General features: G+C 42.0%; 1 protein-coding gene across 2 annotated transcripts in view; it reads left to right on the top strand.

Annotated features, from left to right (window-relative positions):
- LOC137106448 (ankyrin repeat and BTB/POZ domain-containing protein 3-A) overlaps positions 1-13,009 on the top strand; it is a 161,403-nt gene that overhangs the window by 2,739 nt on the left and 145,655 nt on the right. The window lies entirely within an intron of this gene.

Raw genomic sequence — 13,009 nt, 5'->3', positions numbered from 1 at the left:
GAACCAAACCTGCCTGTGCAATACTGACCTAAACATCATATTGCAGCTCTTTTGTTCGTTGCTTCCAGTATCTGGATGTGAGGGTTGAAAAGTAATGTGAGCATCGTCTGAGGCTGAATAGGAGAGAGGAGGTGTACACACGTGCAGCCGTTTGAACAAATACTTGATAGTAGCAGCAGGAAACATTTGATCCAAACATTTCTAACTTAAATAGCTTTTGCACTCTAGGTTCCTCTGTGATGTGACATGATTTGAACTGAGATGTCTTGGATACAGCTTTTTTTTTTTTAACACAGCGGGTTCTTTTATGTAATGCAAATCCTTTACTGACCTAAGTGAAAACTCGTGCAACAACAGCACAGAATGTCAAGTAAAAAAGCCTTGAAATCTTTCTTACAGCTTAACGTGATGTCTTATTTTGTCTGAGCCTTCCAGAGGACTCAGAGATAAATGATATACAATGTGACAACATGGAGAAAAAGCACAAATCAGAGAAGCCTTTAACAATTTTGGTGTGAAAAATGATCTGAAATGATTAAAAATGGTGTCTATTAATTAATTTTACTAATTGTAGCAGCTCTAACATGAAGAACTGGTTGTGGGACACGGCCTCATTCATCCACTTCTACGTCTTTATTTGACATGGATATTTGAGCTGAGGTTACAAATGCAACACTCAACTGGTTTGTCTTGAAATGGCAGCGTCTTTAGGAAAGATGCAGAGCCGAGCATGCATTCCCCTCCACTCCTCCCTCTGTGCAACGCATCGTTTCCTCACCCCACGACAGCATAAAGTCATTCGGTGCAAAATGTGAGCATTTAAAAAGCTCTGTTCACAGATTTGGAGAAACTGCTTCTTCAGATCTGACCACACTTAGAGCAGAAGAAATGAAATTGTCAGACCTGGGGATAAAGACTTGGCCAGCTTTGACCTCACATTAATCAAACATTTACATACCTGTAACATCTCCGTTTCCCTCTATGCTCTAGAGCCTTTACAAAGATTGGATTCAGGACTGAGACTATATTTAGTTAAAGGTGGTGTGTGTGTGTGTGTGAGATGCATGGTTTGAGATTTTTACCTGGGGAACAAAAGCAATGCGGCACATAGTGACTGAATCCACGTTGCTCTGCACTCCCACTGACCATATGTGACAGCCTCTTTGCTCTGACTAATGAGCACAGCTAAATGGAAGCTTTGCTTCACTTCCCCTCGTTTGAGGGCTACAAGCTACCGTCCAACCAGAACCTTCTTTATATTATTTTAGGTTTTTGTAACCTTTGCCACACTAGGAAAAAGATGGAGTTTGCAGTCTGAGGGTTCACATCACAAGTGCTAATCTCTGATTCTTTTTCACAGTTTTTCTAAAAAAAAACAATGCAATACATACTGTGATGTTTAGGAGCATTCTTTGCAATTAAATTGCAAGAGCAAGTTAAAATTGTAAAAAAAAGAGTTCCTTTCATTTAATTTAACCCTTTAAACATTAGTGAATTTCTTAGCCTGGTCTTTAGCAGCGAATATCCCACCTCTCCCTGAAGTTCTGGTAGTTTCCTGCAGTTTGTGCAGAGGCTCAACAATGTATGTATTTTAATCGTTTAAGGTTGATACTTCTTTGATGGAAATGTTTTCTTCTTGTTTTATTGAGTCAACTTTAACATTTTCCTTTAGCTGCTGGTTTGCGGCTCTTAAAGGGCAATTTCACCGATTTTTAATTAGCGTTCGTTGGCTTTAATGTATAGTGCACATTAATGCTGTTAAACTTCCCTCTGACCTGCCTATATTAAATTATATCTCTGCTTCTAGCTGAAAAAATCCTTCCGATGACATCACCCAGATGAATTTTTCATCATTAGGCATATAGATGATGTTATCTGGAGGAGCTCTGGCAAAGCAGGTGGACCATGATTACAACCTCCATAGTGTGAACAACAAAATGATCTAGAGTGACATGAGTGATGTCATCTGGAGGTGTTTTTCAGCTAGAAAGAGAGACATATTTTAAAATAGGGAATTTACTAGAACCAAAAGAAGCAGGTTACACCATCAGTGAAGGCGTCCTTTAACTTGAAAAACAAAAAAAGGTTGGAGAACATCTTGAGGTTGCACAGTCAAATTGCTGCTGACTAACCTTGATGAACTTGCCAGTCAATAAGAAAGCAGAGCTTTGACAGGCAACCGTGGCTAATGACAGCCACCCACTTTTTGAAGAATATAAGCTGCTGCCATCTGGTCGAAGACTTGTCTTGCCAAAATGTAGGACGAATACATGTAAGGATTCATTCGTCCCGGCTTCCGCTGCCCTCCTGAATAGCACTACGTGACTCCTTCAGCTTCACCCTGTTTGTGATGATTTATTTTGGATTGCATCAGTCTGTGTGTGTGTGTGTGTGTGTGTGTGTGTGTGTGTGTGTGGCTTCATGGTTGCATAAATTGCTGTGTTGGCTGCAACATAAATGGCCTCATGGGGATAATGATGTTTACTTTGACCCTCACCTATGATTTGCCTTTGTGCACAGTTTTACTGGAAGGAAGCGACGCACTGTACCAGTAGCACCTGAGTTGTCAAGGCACAGTACAGAGTAGTTGGACAAATTTACAGAAAAGTTGTGGTGGTTGGGCCAAATTGCAAGGTTGGCACAATTGTTAGAATTGTTGCGTGAAGTCCTGAAGGGACTTGCTAATGTAACAGTGTTTTTAACAGGTTTGAATGTGCTTACAAAGACCTTTACCAACACTTTATCTGATACTATTCCGATTCTACAGGTGGATGAGTAGGTGGACGTGATAAACCCAAGGAGCTTTAGCTAATGAGATGTGCTTAGAGATGAGAGAAACATTGTAGTCATGGTTATCAAACAGTTTGGATGTAGAACAGGGGCCATGAGGTGTTGCCATGCATTGGATTGCTGTTGTTTATGAGAGAAAATAATTATTTTTATGCTGCTTTAAAAGGCTGTTTATTTGAAATTCAACACAATTTAGGTCTGAAAGTTTGCTGCGGTGGTTTTACCATCAGACAGTTTTTAAATCCTCTCTAACAGCAATCCAGTTGTGGTAGTTATTCATACTACAAGGGTATGCTGTGCTTGGCAGTGTTCAGAAACCACAATTACGCTAATTAAGGGTATAAAACGTAGCAAACTAGAGTTGAAAAGTGAGGTGAAACCAGTGAAACAGAAGCTGCTCAGCCTGTATCAACAGCTTTAATGATTAATGATCTGTTCTGCTGGAAGCGTGTGAGACAGGACTGAAAAGGATGTGAGGACTGGCCTATGAGTGGGGGACGCGCGCAGTGGCCGTTGTTCCTGCAGAGTCCTGCGTGTTAGTGGTGTCTTGATTGATCCGTCTCCTGTTTGGCACGAGCCAGTATTGTACGTGGACACGTTAAGCGTGGTTGGTGGCTGCTCTCAGGGTCCAAACCCGCCGCGGCGGCGGTTAAATGTGGAATCCCAAATGACTTGTGTGTAACTGATTATGTCATTGGCTGTGACCTTCACCGAAGAACTGATCCAAGCTCCGCAGGACAGATGACACAACATAATGGAATTGCATATCCTGCTATAGTCGGTCTATTAAATTAGCAGCGGGGGTGTGTGTTCTCCCTCCTTCTTCCCTCTCAGTCTTTCACACCATATTTTATTGTGTTCTCTGCTAGAGGGTGGGCTCAGTGTTTGCACATTTGTTTTCCACTGTGGTTTTTAATAAGCTCAACTCATAACCACATTATTGTGCCAAAGCCTTTTGTTGTCCATTCTGTTATTATTATCATTTTCCGCCGTCCTTCTGCTCCTCGGGGTGGACTTGCAGATGAGTTGACAGATTGCTCTCGTTCTGGTGGAGATGCGTGCATCCTGGCAGAGAAGCTGCTTGTGATAGATTTTTATGTCATGCTAATTTCATAAGACCAAAGGCTGCACCCACACCCCACCCTCCCACTGCCACCCCACTCGCCCTGCTTCAGCAGCGATCAGTGATTGGGAAGTTATGTGAAACTGCACTCCCAGCCAAGATGAATTTTATGAGCGGCATCCATTTCCAGTATTGCCACAATATTTACTTTCATTTCATATGCTTCTCAGTGATTTCACTCCAGAAACACCTATAACTTCGCTCGGGCAAAAAAAAAAAAAAAAGATGTGGTTTTATTACTTCTATGTCACTGGAGCGTGGATCCTCTTTCATTCTCAGAAACTAGGTGAGAGCACGGGGTCAGCGTGAGATAATGAGAGGAGGGTATAAGTGTTGAATGCTTAATATTGTGAGGGAGTCAAGTGCGGGAGGAGAAGCCAGACTGGAGCTTCAACTGGAGGAGGTGGTGGTGAGGGGGCATTGGCACAGGTCCCTCAGAGATATAATTACCATGCAGCTCTCTTTAATTAACACTAGTGCTTATCTGCTAGTCATTAAGATTAGGAATTAGCAACGGAAAACACCAGGGAGCTGCAGAGAACAAAGATGATAATTCCTCCCGTGGCACGTGGGATCTGATTGGTCTGTGCCGCTGAGATAAAACGGGGACCTTTGGACTTTCGGTGCCACGGTTTCGAACTGAATCCTGTTTGATGCGCTTGTGGCTGAAGTTTGCAGGAAACACTTCGCACACAGTAGATCACATCAGCATTTTGGATATTGGCTGACATACAGTGCACCTGATAAAGCATAAATTAAACAAAACAACTTCTTTCTCGCTTTTGGTTTTCAAACAAACATTGAGGGTTTTATCTTGGATGTCAGTATTTTACATAAAACAGTTAACAGGTATTGATATTTCGAAAAGAGTGAGAACAGCTACTATTCATTTTCTAATATAAACAAACATTTCTGTGCTCAATTCTCTTGCAAAATGGCAAGTACGTGCTTTGAAAGGTGTTCACAACAGGTAGAAGTAGCCCTTTAAACTGTGTTTTCCCCTTAAACAGTATTAAACGTGATGCTGTTCACAGTGTGAATGTCAGCAAAAGTCTTAGCACCAAAATAAGAAGAAATAATAATCTGTCTCCAAACAACACACAGACAAAAAAAGGTGGCTTGCTCAAAATGTCTAGCTCCCTTTGAGAGATATTTACTGCTAAAGGTTTTTGATTTGAAGCTCGCTCTTCTAACCAATCAGAGAGTCACTTACTTTTGCTTGAATGCAAAGTTTGTTTAATGCACGTTCATATCAAGTGGCTCCTGAAGAGCTAAACGAAGTGGAGTGGATTGTTTTAAGTGTCATGCTACTACAAAAGGTGCATATCATAGCTTTCGTATATAATCCACACGAGGTGAGAACAGTTACGACGGCGTGAGGCTCAGGCAAACCTCTGCACCTATCTGCCTTTGTATGTGGTATCAGGGTTTTGGCTGCTGTGGTTTTGAATCCTGGGTGAATCATTGTATACACTGGTTTCACACAGGCTGCATTTTATTGTGTTATCGTGTTGGTTCACTGGTCATGACGTCAAAGCAACACAATGTCCTGTGTACACGCCGTTTTCATCGTTCTTGCTGTTCCTTTACTTTTACTTTTCTCTGTTTCTGTTGCTCATTGTCATGTGTAAAGATGTGCTGCTGTATGTGAACAGCGCTGGTTGCTAGCGTTTGACCCCGTGCTGCGGCTGTGAGTACGACAGGCGGCCAATGGCTATTGGGGTTGATTTGCGTTCGATGGGTTCTTCTTCTTCTTACCTCAGCGGGTGAGAAGGAAATCGATGGAAACAATGCTGCAAAGTCAAAGTGACCCACATGCACAGGCCACGTTCAGCAAACACACACCATCCCAGCCTGTGGCGGCACGCTGAGATGCAATGACACACATCCCGAAAGTCTGACGTCTCCTTTGATGTCGACACAACATGTCAGCGCCGCTGTCAGAACGCACTCTGTTGTTTGATGTTTTTTGTCAGCAGTACAAAAACTTAATTCAGCATTTATGTCCTGTGGGGAAGCTCTCTGCTGCAATTCATAACACATTCTGCTTTTGAGGGTTTGGAAAAGCTTCATTGTTAAGTCACAGTGCAGTCAGTGGATGACAGGATGCAGTTAAAGGGCCAGTTCACCCAAATTATAAAACGATACAGGTTTGGTTTCACTTTTGATTTGAGATCATCGAGTATTGTCAGTGTGCTTTTGGTTACTTTTAGGGGCGTTAAGCGTTTCCTGCATTTACCAAAACCACATTCAGGTGGTTTTTTTATCTACAAATGGCCAATTGTTAGACTTAAACAACCCTTAAACAAAACCCTGAAGTTTGTATGGTTGTGCACATCACAGTTAACGTCCAGCGCTAACATCCTGTGTTAACGTAGGCAGTGTGTCTTCATGTAGTGAGGTGGTTTTTATCAAATATCACAACTTATGGTGGAGGATGCAGGTGCTGCTCCCCACTCTTACTGGAAGCACATATCATATCAACACGTTGATCATGGCCGACCTCTGTGCAGCCCAACATTAACATGGGCAGGTGGTCGTAATGTTGTGGCTGATTTCATTCTCCGTGTTTGTCGACGTCACATAAAGGTCTGAGCTGTACTGAGGATTTAGAAAACCTACTGAATTCAGCTTAAACTTTTTAAAGCCAAAAGTGGCACAAAGTAAAAAAAAAAATCACACCCAATCTTCTCAGCTACTGTATACTGCGTGTTGTCTTCCTGCTGAGGCGTCTCTAGGTTTCCGTTATCACGCCGTACGCTCCAGCTGCACCGCGCCTGTGGTTGTTCTTTGAACTGTCACTCTCAGTTTCACACTCAAAACTCCTCTCTGGGCTTAAGAAAACAGGCCGAGTTTGACATTTGTTGCGAAACAGAACCCTGGTGTGCGTGAGTTTTCACTTGCTTTCTTAATAATCAGCCGCCAATATTAGAAGTTTGGGGAAATCACTGCTGTGACTGAGCCTATTGACTGCTTGTGAAATGTCTGGCTTTCTGTAACACGAATGAGGATGTTGGTCTAAGACAAAATTAGACACACATCCCCTGACACTCATTTATTGAGTCAGTGATTGTTTTTGTCTTCCCGGGAGTTTTTCTGATTGCTTTTTGAACTGGCCTGTACACAGACTTTCAAAGTGCTCGTTTTTTCCCAGGCCGTCCAAAAGGGGTTAATTCTAGCTGCAGCACAACAAACATGTAGCATCACAGTAGATTTACTGCGTGTGGGCACTCGTGTAGAGATCCGCTTCGAAGAGAAATAAGACTCCACCGAGTCACTGCCCTCTTGAGATTAATGTTTCATTAAATCGATTGTTGGGAAACAAATGTGCGACGTAGGATGCAATCAAATCACTTCAGCCACATATTGAAGTTCGCTTTTGTTAGTCATTACTACACATCTCTTCTGTGGAAATTTGCACAGGGGCAGATGGCTTCCATTGTTCCAGCGCTGCGTCGTCTTTAAAATCAGCAGGCTTCAATCAGAACTTCCCCACGTGCTTATTATGCTCCCACAGCACATAGTACAGACTGCTGGAGATTGGGTTGTTGATATGTGAAGATAAACACATGTAGATCAAACCCTGAGTGATGTACCTGTATACATGCAGGCACTGACACCAGCTCTCTGCTGAAGGAAAGTGACTTCCAAAATTTTAATTTGCTTCACTTTTTGTGCTCGTGTTTTCCAAAAAGAGGGTAAAACAGTTTTTGGACATAATTATGAAGACAGAGTGTCTACTGCTGCCAGGTCCAGGCCATTCTGTATTTGTGTGTTATAGGAAGGTCACCGTGCAAATTAGGTGATTAGTCATAAATTCTTGGCTGATTTCCTACAAACCACACTTTGCCTCGATTTTGTAAGGGGTGATTTGCTTAATGCTAACAGCAGCACATCTGAGAGGCAGGGCTGTTGTTGCCATAGCGCCACACGCTTTCACATCATCATCTTCATCATTGCTCTCTCCTCATCATGCTTACTGTTAAGGGTTTTGTCCTACTGCTTAGCACTGCTGTCTCACAGCTAAAAGATCCTTAAGGTTCGAATCTCCAGGTGTCTGCAGCAGGTGTAGGTGGAGTTTGCATGTTCTCCCCGTGCTTGTGTGGAGCTTCCTCCAGGTTCTCCGGTTTCCTCCCACAGTCCAAAAACATGAATGTTAGGTTAACTGTTGACTCCAAGTTGCCCATAGGTGTGAATGTGAGTGTGTGTGTGTGTAAGTCTCTTTGTGTTGGCTCAACCCCCCATGACCCTGAAGAGGATAAAGAGTTACAGATTATTGATGGATGCTTTGTTTTTCTGGTTAGTGTAACTGACTCAGATCCATCAGTTGTCACTAGTTGTTGTTGCGCTATACAGATACAATGATGAGTTGTTGTGTCTGACACACATTTAACATTTTAACCGTGTGTCCTAAAATTTATTTTTCTGTACCGCTAAAGGCAAATAGGTTTTTAAACCAGATAATGGTTTCTTTCATCATAATGAGGACATGGAAATGGCCGCTACTTTACAATGTTGGTTCTCATTAACCACTTCACACACACACACACACACACACACACACACACACACACTGCTGCTGGTGGCTGACATGCAAGGTGCTCACCTGACCTTGTTTGCTAAAGGTGGCCTGTGCATGTGGGTCACTTTAGGTTGGCAGCATTGTTTCCATCGATTTCCTTCTCGCCTGCTGAGGTATGAAGAACCCATCGAACACAAATCAACGCCGATGTCTCGTCCAAGGACACTTTGACACGCAGCGAACGATTTCTGCGTAAACAGAGAAACAAAACCATCAAAATATAATGCAGTGCATTACATTCCAGAAAAAAAACAGAACTGTGTTTGCAGTTCAGCTGTGCAGGAACCTCATTTCTAGGAGACAAAGTGAAACATTTAGAACCGTTCACCACTGTGAACCGTTTGAAAACTAACAAATGAGTTTAATTTCACTTTCCGCCCTATTTTAACTGTAAGCACTGGTTTTGTAACTTTAAGCTCTTTGTTTCTTAACATTTAACAGTGGGGACGAAGCTGCAGTGGAAAAACTAGTTAACACTGGTTCCCACCTGACGTCACTTCTTGTTCATATTATTATTTCCACACCTGCTGAGTCACTAGAAGCTTCCACATACTTCACTTCTGTGTTCTTCCAGACTTTAGAAAGTTGTCTGAGAGCAAATATTCAGCGTCAGTGCTCACAGCAACAAGTACCAACCTCAGCAACCAGCAATGACTTTGTGACTGCTTTAACAGTTTCAGTAAAGAAAGATTGAGTTTTGTTTCATTACTTAAACAAGCTGAGAAGAACACAATGATCCCATTGTGTTCACCGACATCTTTGAGCTGGACAAATTATAGAGCAACTTAAAAATATGAGGTCAACTTGAAATGATAAGTTGAATAAAGTAAAAAAACAACTGTTCAGAGACTCTGATTTGTTCAATCAATCTAGATGGAAATGTTTCCTTTTTACAACAATAAAAGATAATAATAAAAACGTGATAAAGGTTGGTGTTGGATTCAGTTTGAAAAAGCTACTATATAATATATATCAGATGATAGCTTTGTACTTTGTACTGAGTTTGGTCCTAAATGAGTAAAGCAGCTGCATCTGGAAGTTCGTAGTGGTCCCATAAAGTCTGGCTAATATTACTGTAGGTCAGTAATAGTAGGTGTCAAAAACTTGTTTAGGTTGTTGGTTTTGTGTTGTCTGATTGTCTGAATGAGTATCACATTAAACCTAAAGCAACATGAGTACACAAGTTAAAGAATAATAATGAAAAGTAACTGTAATCTTCTTTTTCTCCTTTTGCCCCTTGAAGGAATCTTTAACCTGGCTCCTTTTGGATATAGTTTCAGTAGTACATCTAAGTCAATGCCATTAAACTTCCCTCTGACTTTTCTATCTTAAAATATCTCTGTTCTTCTGGCTGAAAGATGCCTCCAGAGGACATCACTTGCAGCTACCTTCAGTTCAGATCAGGTCATCTTGTGGCTCACACTATAGAGGTTGTAATCATGCTTTGAAAAAGCAAAGAAGAGTTTTTCAGCTGGAAGCAGAGCAGTCAGAGGACCGTTTAACAGTAGTAATGTACACTTACACCCTAAACTAAAGCCATGGAGAGCAAGTTGGTGAAGTTGCCCCTTACGGTGGAATCGTCTCCGTGTCCTTGGCTTCACACTCTAACCCATGTTCCCCCACCACCTCTGTCCTTTCACTTCTTCTTTCCAGTCGACCTGGTTTCCTGTAGCTTGTACGCAAACTCCACAACAGGAAATGCACAGATTAGCACAAACTATAACACGACCACTTGGCTTCCACTGGCCTGTTCTAGCAGAAGCGATTAAAGGCTTTGCAGGAATCAACAAGAACCGGTCACATTTGCACAGACTCCAGTCCAGATGAGAACTTCACATTTTACACGTCACTTCTGACTGAAACCACAGCACGATAAGGGCAACAACCTTTTTGTTTACTTTTGTCAGCGGGAAGGAGCCGCTGTAAGTTGGTTTTAAAGGATCAAAAAGAGATTAAGAAAAAGAGATTAACTTTTTGCTGTTGTACCCGTTGGATCATTTCATAAAAAACAACCTCACAGATGATGCCTTTCAGCTTGTGGCCAGTGATGGTGGAGCTCATAGATTTACCAAATCACATCATGTGTCTGCGTGCATCAAACTGTGTAATGCTTGTGTAATACTTGTAAGTTACGCACCGAAGAGAGCTTCTGAACACACACTCCTCCGTCTCCTCTGCTGATTGTAGCAGTTTGAAGCAATGAAATGGCACGAAAAGGCAATTTAATTAAAGATTTCATCATTAGTGCTCGGCAGCAACTTTGTTGATGTATTGTATACATCATTATAAACGTTTATGTAATTAACGTAACACAGAGAAAAGTACAGTTCAAAACAAAGATGCAAAGTGATGGAGGAAGAAATGGCTCAACGTCCTGCTGCTGGAGCAGTATGTTGGACTGTAGTGATTTCAGGTGATTGTGATTAGTGTTTGTGGTTCATATTTACACCGTATGCAGAGCTGAGTCAGCGTTATTAAATATAATTTATGGAGTTTGGTGATGATATTTTATTTTGTTAGATTATTTTGTTATACATATTGTACACGGTAAAGAGAATCAATTCTGTTACTTTTTGGCGGCGGGATGAGCACACTGTCCTAATGTTCCAGTCTTGGCTATAAATTCCTAAAATTACAAATCTAAACAAATAGTCAGTGTGCTGGTCACTACAACCAGCATGAGTCAGTCTGTTTCTGTCACGTTGTTACCGGATTCTTCATAACACTCTAGGTCCACCTGTGTCTCTGTGTATGTAAGTCAACATACTGTCTGTCTGCAAAGCTTGATTTTTCACAACATTTGATTATATTCCAGCATTTGACTAACTTTATATCTGTTCTCATATTCTGTGATAACACACGAATTTCCCTCTAAGGATCAATGAAGTATTTGCTTCGTTTACCAATTTACTGAAATAATAAATCAATTCAAATCTTAAATAATAATCATCATGATCTGTGGAGAATGTTCTCCCCTAAAAAAACACTATAATTTTACCAAATAGTTTTGACTGGCCCTAAATCACAGCCTTCCCAACCTTTACGTCCACAGAGGTCATTTGTACCTGTCCTCTGTCGTATCAGTAGGTTGTCTGGCTTAGACGCTACGTAACGTAAGTTGTGGTTTGCCTTAAATATCACTTCCTGCCTGATGATGCACGACAGGCATCACACAACTGTTCACAATAACAGCAATAACAGTAATGATTTGTAACAGTTCATTTGAAGCCGAGTTAATTAGGGCGGAAAGCAACAGGGAGAGTGTAGGGACAAGGTGCTACGCCGGTAACTAAAGTGGACACACAAACAGCACAGAGCCTCTTGCACATGGAGGTTACTCAGGATCACGGCCACAGGGCTTTCGTGTGTGGACTGTTACACCCCGACAGGACAGGCCATTACAGCATGTAATGAATGGGGAGGGGGAGCGTGGGATCCGTTTCCGGCTGTTCCCAGGTGGTGATGGGAAGTTAGGCTCGTCGCTCTGGGGAGAACCATCTGCTGCCACAGTCACTCAGAATAAGCCAAGGATAGGGACACTTAGCATTGTGGGTAATGGAGTCCTGAGGAATCCCCGCACTCTATTATTCAACACGCAGCCTCCGTTTGCTTGCGGTTGCCGGCTCCACCACTTAATCCTGTGACAAGTGCAAACGCCAACTCACACACAGGCTGCACTAACAAAAGGAACATCATTTATTTGTCGTTCCAAAGCCCACAGTTACATAAGCGGTTTCTCAGTAGGTGCTCATTGAGAAGCCGCGACAGTGACATAGTCCCACTACAGTATTCCTGACACCGACTCGCTCACAACTTCACTCATGGAAAGATGTAGCAATTCTCACTGTTATTGTGTAGGCAGGAACACTTCCTCCCACTGGCATGAAGCATTTCATAACCCTTACAAGATAAACATTGCAAGGAAAAGCTACTAGGAGAAGTTCTGCACTCTGCAACTGGTGCATGGTTGTTACACTCTGCACTTCCTCATGTTGACTCCTCTGCTGAGCCGTTCCCCGTTTTTTTTGCGCTGAGGATGTTTTAATTAAAGTTGCAAAGTGATGGTTACTGCAGAGCGTAAGAGCTGTTGGTGTTTGGATTTAGGTCGTTAATCATTTAAAAGTGTGGCACATAAAGAAAAGAAGATTGAGATAAAATGCAAACATGAAGTGCCACTCCACCCCCGCTGTGTTCACAAATCCGATCCAAGAAGTCCAGGAGCTTTTTTAGTCTGAAAGCTGAAAGTAAGACTGAAACATTGATTGGTTAAAATATTGATTTGTGTGTGTGTGAAGCAAATATTTTCCCACTGATCGTCCTTATACATTCTGCAGATCGTCGCCAAGTTCTGTTTACTGGCTCTGTTTGTCTTCTAATACATGTGTGCACCTGTAGCGTATAGGGTTATTGCATAATACCAACTTATCCTCACCATCTTTGGTTTGTGCATGTTGATTTTACTCTGCTATGCCACCTGTCTGGTTGAACCTGCTCTGCGTCATCCTTTGACTCCT

The sequence above is a fragment of the Channa argus genome, chromosome 21, assembly GCF_033026475.1.
Source record: "Channa argus isolate prfri chromosome 21, Channa argus male v1.0, whole genome shotgun sequence".
Classification (NCBI taxonomy): domain Eukaryota; kingdom Metazoa; phylum Chordata; class Actinopteri; order Anabantiformes; family Channidae; genus Channa; species Channa argus.
The sequence above is the reverse complement of the archived record's forward strand: the minus strand, read 5'-3'. Positions and strand labels throughout refer to the sequence as shown.